Here is an 11,395-nt window from a genome sequence, read left to right on the forward strand (position 1 = left end):
ATTTGATTCTATGGATTAGTTTTGTCTCAACTTTATTGTTTATGATTCATGGTTTATAGTGTTTTAGGATTTGATTGTTTGATTGGTTGAGTCCAGAATCAATCCGATTTGCTTTCATCTCTAGAGCTATATTAGGGTTTTCAATACGTAAAAGTTGTCTGTCCCTGATTTTATGTAGCATAATTGTGGTTAGTGCTTGTAATGATAGATCCTACTAGTCACATATGAATCATAACCTTGGTTAAAACAACGTAGTGCTCTTACACGTTTGTTTGCTTTGATTAGTCTTATTCCATAAATCTTAAAGCTTTTAGGGAGCTAAACTTAATTGTGCTTTTACACTTTGGGTTGCTTTCTAGGAAGAATTCACATATGCATCTTTTAATGTGGTTGTGATGAAAATAGGGAATTAGCGGGATACTCTTGCGATCAAGGTATACTAGGACTTTTAATAAATAAGAGAATAAATTATCAATTTTATTCAATGATGAGAAAATACACGCTTGTGAATGATACTATCCCATGACCAATATCTTCTCCTTATTGATTATTCCAACTATTTACTTTGCTTTACTTTATTTTATTTGATTTGCTAAAACAAAAAACCCCCCTCGGTTATCTTAGAAACCGAAAATTGCATAACAACAAAGGCCTCCCTGTGGATACGAACTCTTTCCTACCACTTTCTACATTATTGTAGTTGAGTAAGGAAGTGAAATTATATTTGTCGATTGACAACCGATCAAATTTTGGCGCCGCTGCCGGGGAGGCATCGACTTGTTATTAAGTTTTTAGTTTTTTTTCAGTATTTTTGCTTCCATATTTGCTTTTTGTTTCTTGTCTTGTTTCTTACTTGTTTGTGAGAATTGTTTTCAGGTACTTAATCCCTGGCTTCTAAATATTGGAACTATCCAAGGTGCGGAATAGTCACTCGAAGAGGCACAATACTCCAACCAAGTCAAGGTACAACGGAAGAACAAGAGCTAGCAGTGGAAGAAGAGTTACAACAAGAGGTACCGGTTGAACAAGAACCTCCTTTTGAAGAAGAAGAAGAAGCAATGGGTGATGAAAATCGTACACTCAAGGACTTGGCTTCTCACAAGTTGGATACACAACAAGGGTGTATTCAATCAAATTCTACTTTTGAGATAAAGCCGGGGTTGCTTAGAGAATTACCAAAGTTTCATGTCATGGTGAATGAAGACCCAAACAAGCATCTTATGGACTTCCACACCATTGTCACGGCCATGCTTCCAGCGGATGTTGAAGCGGATGGTGCAATGTTGAAAGTTTTTCGATTCTCTTTGATGGATAATGCTAAGGATTGGTTGTGTTATTTACCTCCCGGAAGTATCACAACATGGAATGGGTTGAAGAAACTCTTTCTATAAAGGTATTTTCCAGCATCCAAGGCTACTCAAATTCGCAAAGGGATATGAGGGATGAAGCAAAATGTGGGAGAATCCTTATATGAATGTTGGGAACGATACAAGAGATTGGTGGCTGTCCTCACCATCAATTCAGCGATGCAATGATCATATAATACTTCTATGAAGGACTCAATTCAAGTGATAGGAATCTTCTTGACGTTGCGGGTGGTGGTGCACTAGTGAACAAAACGGTGGCACAAGCTAGAGAGTTGATTGAGAACATGGCAGCAAACTCCCAACAATTCTTGAGTCGTGGTTCGGACGTGCTCTTAAGGAGAGTAAATGAAGTGACGAGGTAGAGGAACTTCGTCAACAAATGGGTAACGTGACAGCAATGTTGCAACAAGTTGTATCCACGGTGATACCAAGTTATTCTCAAGGGTATGAAGACTCCAATGAACAAGCTAATGTGATCTTCCCAAATCAACAAAGACGGTATGATCCCTACTCCAACACTTACAATCCGGGATGGAGAGACCACCCTAATTTTAGCTATGCCAACAAGCAAGGAGCGGTTCGACAACCTATTTTCAACCGTCCAAGTGGATTTCAACCACAACAGCAACAATTTCAGCAACCACAACAATCAATGCAAGGTCAAGGTTCGGATATTGATGCAAAACTTCAAAAGATGATGCAAGGCATTGGTACCATGTTTCAAGAGAGCCAACAAGAGACTAAGAGCGCTATTAAGGAGTTGCGGACACAAATGGGATCCATGGCGATTAAGATAAACAAATTGAAAGCACAAAATAGTGGGAAACTCCCTTCTCAACCTATTAACCCAACAGAGGGTGTCAATGCAATTACGTTGAGAAGCGGTACATAACTTGTGCAACCCGAAGTTACTGATTCGGGCAAGGTGGAAACACCCAAGGAGCCGGTGTTGGAGGAAAAGAGGGATAAAATTCCCCAAACAACCGAGGTACCGATCCTAACTCTAAAAATCCTATTCCTACTTATGTTCCTCCTTTACCTTTCCCTCGCAGATTTGCAAAGTCCAAAATGGAGGAACTAGAAAAGGAGATTTTGGACGTGTTAAGGAAGATTCATGTGAACATACCCCTCATAGATGCTATAAAGCAAATGCCAAAGTATGCAAAGGTGTTAAAGGACTTGTGTACCAATAAGAAAAAGCTCCAAGGTAATGAAGTGCTAAGTGTGGGAGAGAATGCTTCGGCAATCTTACAACATAAACTCCCACTGAAATGCAAGGATCCGGGTAGCTTTGACATTCCCGTCACTATTGGTAACACTATATTTAATAAAGCAATGTTAGATTTAGGTGCATCCGTTAATGTTATGCCTGCGTCCATATATAATTTACTTGATCTTGGTCCTCTTAAAAAGTCTGGAATTATTTTGAAATTAGCCGAACGCTCTAATGTTTACCCAATGGGTATTGTTGATGATGTTCTTGTGCAGGTTAATCAACTTGTATTTCCAGCTGACTTTTGTGTGTTAGAGATGAATGAAGGTTCACCGGACTCATCTCTTCCATTGCTACTTGGGCGTCCCTTCATGAAAACGGCGAAAACCATTATTGATGTGGATAAGGGAACACTAACTATGGAGTTTGATGGAGAAATAATACGTTTCAACATTTTTGAGACGATGAGATATCCTAGTGACGTCCACTCTTGTTTCTCTATTAATGTTATGGATACATTAGCACAACAAGTGTTTGAATTGAATGGTGGCGATGCTTTGGAAACCGTTTTAACTACATCCATGGATAATGGTGTAGAGTGTGGTAATGAAGTAAAGGAAGCCCTTGGTGATCTTAGTTCACTACAAGGATGCCCGGAAACTCATAATATCTCTTTTTTTCTTTACCATGCAGTGATGAAAAACTTTTACCATCTATTGTTAAATCTCCAAAATTAGAATTGAAACCTCTTCCAAGTCACTTAAAGTACTTGTACTTGGGTGACAAGGAAGAGTTACCTGTGATTGTTTCTAACGAGCTTAGTGAATTACAGGAGCAACAACTTCTAAGGGTGCTAAGGAAGTACAAGACGGCCATTGGATGGACAATCGCTGATATCAAGGGTATAAGCCCTGCCGTTTGTATGCATAAGATTCGTTTGGAGGATGATGCAAAGCCTACAAGGGAAGCGCAACGTCGTTTGAACCCTCCCATGATGGAAGTTGTGAAAAAGGAGATACTCAAGCTTTTGGAAGTGGGTGTTATATACCCCATATCCGACAGCAAGTGGGTAAGCCCGGTACAAGTAGTACCAAAGAAATCAGGTGTGACGGTAGTGGAGAATGATAAGAATGAACTTGTCCCAACTCGTGTGCAAACCGGTTGGAGGGTTTGTATTGATTATAGGAAATTGAATGCCACTACTAGAAAAGATCACTTTCCTTTACCTTTTATTGATCAAATGCTTGAACGTTTAGCTGGACACTCTTACTATTGCTTCCTTGATGGCTATTCAGGTTATAATCAGATTGTGATAGCACCGGAGGACCAAGAGAAAACCACTTTCACTTGTCCTTTCGGTACTTTTGCTTATAGAAGGATGCCTTTTGGCTTGTGCAATGCTCCAGCTACTTTCCAAAGGTGTATGGTGAGTATCTTTTCAGAATATGTTGAAAACATAATCGAAGTGTTCATGGACGATTTTAGTGTCTTTGGTGATTCATTTGACCTTTGCTTGGACAACTTGTCTTTAATCCTTGAACGATGTGTTGAAACAAACCTTGTGCTAAATTGGGAGAAGTGCCATTTTATGGTAACTCATGGCATAGTTTTAGGCCATGTAATATCTTCTAAAGGCTTGGAAGTTGATAAATCTAAGATTGACCTTATTCGTGCTCTAACCCCTCCCACTACGGTGAGGAAGATACGTTCTTTTCTTGGACACGCAGGTTTTTATCGTAGGTTCATCAAGGACTTTTCCAAGATAGCATCACCACTTTGTAACTTATTGCAAAAGGATGTGGTTTTTAACTTTGATGAAAAGTGCATGGAGGAATTCAATCGCTTGAAAGAGCTTTTGAATTCAACCCCTATCATTAAATCACCGGATTGGAGCAATCCTTTTGAGCTCATGTGTGATGCAAGTGACTATGCGGTTGGTGCGGTGTTTGGGCAGCGTGTGGGGAAGTTTCCTCATGCTATTTATTATGCTTCTAGAACGTTAAATGAGGCCCAACAAAACTACACAACCACTGAAAAAGAGTTATTAGCCATTGTTTTTGCTTTAGAAAAGTTTCGCTCTTATCTAATTGGTACAAAAGTTGTTGTCTTTTCTGATCATGCAACACTTAGATACTTGCTTACAAAGAAAGAGGCGAAACCGAGGCTCATACGATGGATTTTTCTCTTGCAAGAGTTTGATCTTGAAATCAAAGACAAGAAAGGAATTGAGAACACCGTTGCGGATCATTTGAGCCGACTTGCTGTGGACAAGGAAGTTATCCCATTGCGTGAAAGCTTCCCGGGTGAGCAACTATTCTCAATTGCCCTTGGAGAACCATGGTATGCGGATATTGTTAATTACTTAGTTTCTAAACAAATCCCAAAGGACTTGTCTCATGCTGAGAGGGACAAACTTAAAAGGTTAGGTAACAAATACATATGGGATGACCCTTACTTGTGGAAACAAGGTAGTGACCAAGTATTACGTAGGTGCATTCCCGGATATGAATTTAACTCTATATTGTCTTTTTGTCACTCTTATGCTTGTGGAGGACATTTTGGGGGTAAGAAAACCGCTCACAAGGTGCTTGAAAGCGGTTTCTATTGGCCAACCTTGTTTAAGGATGCACATAAATTTTGCACAACTTGTGATAGGTGCCAAAGAACAGGCAATCTAGGTGCTCGAAATCAAATGCCACAAACTTTTATTCAATTTATTGAAGTTTTTGATGTATGGGGTATTGATTTTATGGGTCCTTTTGCCAACTCTCATGGGAATTTTTACATCTTACTTGATGTTGATTATGTGTCGAAATGGGTGGAAGCTAAGGCCACCCCAACTAATGATTCTAAAATGGCTTCAGATTTTGTGCAAGCAAATATTTTTGCAAGGTTTGGAATTCCAAGGGCCGTAATTAGCGATGGAGGTTCTCACTTCAAAAACAGGTTCTTGCAAAGCTTGTTAAGGAAGTACAATGTGTCGCATAAGATTGCAACACCTTATCATCCACAAATGAATGGACAAGCCGAAGTTTCCAACCGAGAGGTGAAGTCCATACTTGAAAAGACGGTGAATCCAACAAGGAAGGATTGGAGCATGCGACTTAATGACGCTTTGTGGGCTTATAGAACCACATACAAGACACCTATTGGGATGTCTCCTTTTAGGCTTGTGTATGGTAAACCTTGTTACTTACCCGTGGAGATTGAGCATAAAGCGTTTTGGGATATCAAGCAATGCAATATGGATATGGATGGGGCTGGAAAGCAAAGGAAGTTACAACTCCAAGAGCTAGAGGAGCTTCGCAATGATGCATTTGAAAGCTCACGCATTTACAAGGAGAAAACTAAGGCATTTCATGATAATATGATTTCTAGAAAACAATTTTGTGTTGGGCAGAAAGTGCTTTTGTTTAATTCTCGCTTGCAATTATTTCCAGGTAAATTAAGGTCACGATGGATTGGACCTTTTATTGTTACTAATGTGTTTTCTCATGGTGCAGTCGAAATTCGTAGTATTGCTACAGGCAAGGAGTTTAAAGTTAATGGGCACCGGTTGAAACCATACTATGAGAACTTCTCTTCCGAAGTGGTGGAAGGAGTTAATTTTTTGGATGCACTCCCTCTGGAGGAGTCATAGAAAGCAAGGAGAGAGTCGGGCTGATGACTTTAAACCAAGCGCTAAGTGGGAGGCAACCCACCGGTTTTGTATCTTTAGCTTTATTTTTTTTCAGTATTCTTGTCTTGTTTTATTTTTATTTTTTTTATTGTCTTGAATTTCACACCTTGATTTACTTTGGATGATTCAATTTACATTGAGGACAATGTAAAGTTTAAGTGTGGGGGAGTGGTTAAGCTTTTGCTTTGTACCTTTTTCATGCATTTTTTTTTCAACTTTTTTGTAAATTAGTGAATAAGAAACTCCAACTTGTAGTTAGTTTAGAGTCACATAGTATACATGTCGCTAAGATTACATCGAGAATCTCATAAGAGTGACTGAACTTAGATATGACAGAGAACGTGATCGGGTTTCTTACTTGTATGAGAGTTAAAGTTGGATTTAACCATCCCAGTGGCAAATGAGGTGCAGATTGAATTCGGTATTAGATTTGTGATCCCCTATAGTGGAGACTACCCATATTACATTATGAGAGGCACCGACCTTCAATTCTTTGTACCTGTCTAAATATGTGCTTTTAGAGTGTGTGTCACCGTACGTAAACTCCGGGTAGAATGGTGAGCTACCCAACCTCCCACCATAGAAGCACTATTTTGATCTCTTGAGTGTTATTTTTATCAATCATGAACGGTGACATCGAATTGCTAACTTACATATCACTTGTAATCTTGTTCGCAGTTAGCACCTTCCACTTTATCTCTCTCTACACCAACGGGTTCATAGAAACACCATCATCATCAACAAGAAGAGCATCACAAATTCGAAGGAAAGTTGAAGACGTTCAAGGTTTATGAGCAACGGTACAGAAATGAGCAGATTTCAGATTCAAGTAAAGCAACAAGACAAGGAGCAAAATTTTTTACAAGTCGAAGACTATTGTACAAGAGTGAAGATTATCAAGATGAGAATTCAAGAAGTTTATGATATCAAGACATACAAGTTGTGAAGAATTGAGTAGTAAATTACTCATACCATGGCCTTTGCATTTTCATTTATTAGTTTGTATTTTATTTTCTAAAAAAAAAAAAAAAAAAAAAAAAAAAAAAAAAAAAAAAAAAAAAAAAAAACATTGTATTATATTTTGGTTTGTTTAGTTCATTTTTGGTTTTGTATTCATTCAATAAAGCCAATGGAAGAAGAAATATCCATAATGAAGTTTCAAGCAACAAGGAATTAGATGAAAGAATCACATTGTCAAGATTCAACGAAGTTTAAGAGTTATCATCAAGTGTTGAAGACCGAAGACGTTTGTATGGATGCTGTGAGAATGGTGCTAACTGAACGCCGAACGGATAACAAGGTACGTAAGCATATTCCCACCTTCGTTAAGTGGTTGATTTACTTTCTAAGAGATCGTCAGAAAAAATGGTTTTCAAAATGATAAAAGATGTGGGTTTTCAAAATACTTCGGAGGGGTTTTTACCTTCCTACTATTCAAGGTGTCGCGGGATTTTCTCTTCATTCCTACCTGGACACGTGTGTGACCCATAAAGAGCTATTTATTATTGAGAGCAATATCATAAAACCCTTTCTTGTGAGGCAGAGTCGAGACTTTTGATCACTCAGAACCCAATTTTATTTCGAGAAGGGATGGTTATTTCTCTCTCAACTTTTAAGGATGAGATTGTGTTCATTTATGTGTCTAACTTCTTATTGCTAGTGTACAGAATTTCTATGTCTTCTTAGCGCGTTGGATAGTATCTTTTCGGAGAACTAGTAAGTTGGAAAAGTAGGTTTTGTAGGCATACCTCTTGTAAACCTTCACGAGACTATAACTCGTCCACTAGGGACACCTAGGGGTTTAAAGGCTTGTTATTTATGCTAAAAGTGACCGTAGCCTCGACGACACGGAGTTGTATGTATTTTAGAATTAGTTTTGTTTGATTTGCTCGAGGACTAGCAAAGTCTAAGTGTGGGGGAATTTGATAGGTGTCTAAACACCTAATTTTATATCTAGTATTTATGCTTTCTTTGCTATTTTTTTTCTTGTAAATTATGTATCTTATTTTGAATTTGAGTTATTAGGTATTTTGGAGTCGTTTTGAGCAAAAGAAGGAGAAAACGTCCATTTGGAGCGTAAAGGAAACAAAGTCAATTCACCGGCGAGTTATACTTGGAGCGGACTAAGGTGCGCGAGAAGGAGGTGAAGAATGAACTGCCAGTTCCTCAAAACTGACAGTGGAGTTGAGAAAGGAATTAAGCCGTCGGTTCTCTGGAACCGAAAAGCCATGTTTGAGTTGGTCACCGGGTATCCCTTATCTACTTTACCTGGGTGGTTATATCCAACCTCATTTCCTACACCAAACCTAAAAATCAGAGAAAATTCATTTCTCTTCATCTGTTGTTATTTTTCCATATTGGTCTGAACAATGGCGGCATCATAATTGAGAGGAGAGGTTCTGTGTCGAGTAAAACCAGATATGGTTCTGCTACCGGTAAAGATTAAAGGGTGACGCTGGATTTCTTAGATTGAGAAGATGTTGTTGCTGAATAGAGAGTTTAAGAATCAGAAGATTGAACTGATGATGAAATACAAGCAATTGAGGAAGAAACTGAGTTGTTGTCGCTCAGTTGATGACAGAGATCGAGAAGAAGTTAGGGTTCGCATTTCAGTAAAATTGATTGAAGAATCTGGTGATGATTTTGACGGATTTCAGAGGTTGGGGTTTGTGGAGATTAAGAGAAGGACATGTTTCTGAGATCGATAGAGTTGATGGGTGTGTTGCTGCAATTCGATTGAGATAAAATGGGTTTGAGTGAGATTTCAGAGGGGTTAGAGTTTGAACCAGAGAAGCTGAAATTGCAGGTGGTGGTTTGAGGATGCTGTTACTGATGATACTGAGGATTTCTGGGATTCGAAGCTGAATTAGAATGGGTATGAGATGGATTGGCAGGATGAAGTGATGTTGATTGTCATGGGTCTGTGATGTTCAAAGAAGAAGAAGGTTTGATCTGTTGCGGCTATGATGGTGTTGGTGGTGGCACTGAGATTGCAGATTTGGTAGTGTTGATAATGGTGGATGTTTTCGAAGGGGTCTTGTTAACTTACTGCAGTCAACAAAGAGATAGAGATGGAGCAGGTGATGGATTCTTGCGAGTTTGAGATGTTTAAGTGCAGGTGGTCTTGTAGTTGTGCAAGGAGAAGGTTCAGGCTATGTGTTGCTGCCAATGCTGGTGAATTGTGCTTGAAATGAAGAAATCAAGGGAGTGAATCTGATGGTGTTGCTGCTGGAGTTGGTCTGGTTCTAATATGAGTTAGAATGGGTTTATGACAGGGAATGAAGATTGAAAGCTCATTTGAGCTGAGATGAAGAAGAATTGGTGGAGGTTATGAATGTTTGATGTGATGAGAAGGATGGGTTTAGCCTGAATTAGATGTTGCAGCAGTTAAATGGATGAATGAAGATTATTTGGATCCTTTGGGTTATGCAGTTGAGTACCAAGGGTTCATAGTGCAGGAAACAGAGAAAGAAAGAAATTGGACGAGCAGAGTTTTGCTTCTGCAATGTCTCGACTCAATGATGATACAGGCAGGGCATGATTTAGAATTGGAGATGCAGTTGTTGGTAGGACCTGTAGCAATTGCAGTCAACAAAGAGACAGAAATGGCAGTGAAGGCAGTGGTGGTGATTCACGAAGTTGTACAGAGAGATGCAGATGGTTCTGCTGGTGCAGTCACGGCTGAAAGCTAATGAGGAATGGCAGAGATTCCAGTCAAGCGGAACTGATTGCAGGTGATCTTAAGTTGTTGTGACAGTATGGTTGAACCGAGAAGGTATGAAGTTGCAGTGAGGCCATGGAAGACTGCAAGTATGAGTTGGTAAGATGAGCTGGAAATGGAATGTGTGTTGAATTTATGAGCAGAAGGGAAGGCTTGAAGCTTGGCTGTGTTTCAGAAGTGCAGGTTGATTTGAGTAAGTGCAGCTCGAGATTGAGACTGGCTCAAGTGTGTTGTTGTGTATTATGGCCTGAACTGAATTGCAGGTGGAACTGGAAGTGAAGCAGTGATGCACAATCATTGTGCAGCACAGCTCTGGCATGTGCAAAGTGGCATGCAACTGTAGCCTGAACCAAGTCAGCTGAGTTAGCTTCTTACTCAGGTATGACTAGGCTCAACATCTGACATCACTGAGTTGAGTCTCTGATTCGGTTTGACTTCCCGAGTCGACTCGTTGACCCGACCGATTCAGGTCGTTGACCGGTGATCGGGGGGACTTTACCGGTCACCTGAGCACTTTTCCAGCGGCTCTCCGGCTAACTTTCGGCGACTTTTCGGCAGAGTTTCTACACGGGTTTTTATGACTTTTGGACCACACGGATTTTCATCTAATGGGCTTTGAAATTTTGACCTAATTTTGGGAAGCAAAGGGATATAAAAGGAAGACTTCTACAACTTTTTGGATTATTAGTTTTATTATTATTTTTGGAGCTTTGGAGAAAACTACTTCTAGGGTTTGCTTTGCTTTCATCTTCTTTATTATTTTATTGATCATGATGATGATGAACTCCATTATTATGAGTAACTAAATACACTTGTTGCTTATGGGATAAAAGTTGATTTCTCAATGCATGTTATTTGATTCTACGGATTATTTTTGTCTCAACTTTATTGTTTATGATTCATGGTTTATAGTGTTTTAGGATTTGATTGGTTGAGTCCGGAATCAATCCGATTTGCTTTCATCTCTAGAGCTACATTAGGGTTTTCAATACGTAAAAGTTGTTTGTCCCTGATTTTAAGTAGCATAATTGTGGTTAGTGCTTGTAGTGATAGATCCTACTAGTCACATAGGAATCATAACCTTGGTTAAAACAAATTAGTGCTCTTACACGTTTGTTTTCTTTGATTAGTCTTATTCCATAAATCTTAAAGCTTTTAGGGAGTTAAACTTAATTGTGCTTTTACACTTTGGGTTGCTTTCTAGGAAGAATTCACATATGCATCTTTTAATGTGGTTGTGATGAAAATAGGGAATTAGCGGGATATTCTTGCGATCAAGGTATACTAGGACTTTTAATAAATAAGAGAATAAATTATCAATTTTATTCAATGATGAAAAAATATACGCTTGTGAATGATACTATCCCATGACCAATATCTTCTCCTTATTGATTATTCCAACTATTTACTTTGCT

The sequence above is a fragment of the Papaver somniferum genome, chromosome 8 (assembly GCF_003573695.1).
Source record: "Papaver somniferum cultivar HN1 chromosome 8, ASM357369v1, whole genome shotgun sequence".
In the NCBI taxonomy this organism is placed as follows: domain Eukaryota; kingdom Viridiplantae; phylum Streptophyta; class Magnoliopsida; order Ranunculales; family Papaveraceae; genus Papaver; species Papaver somniferum.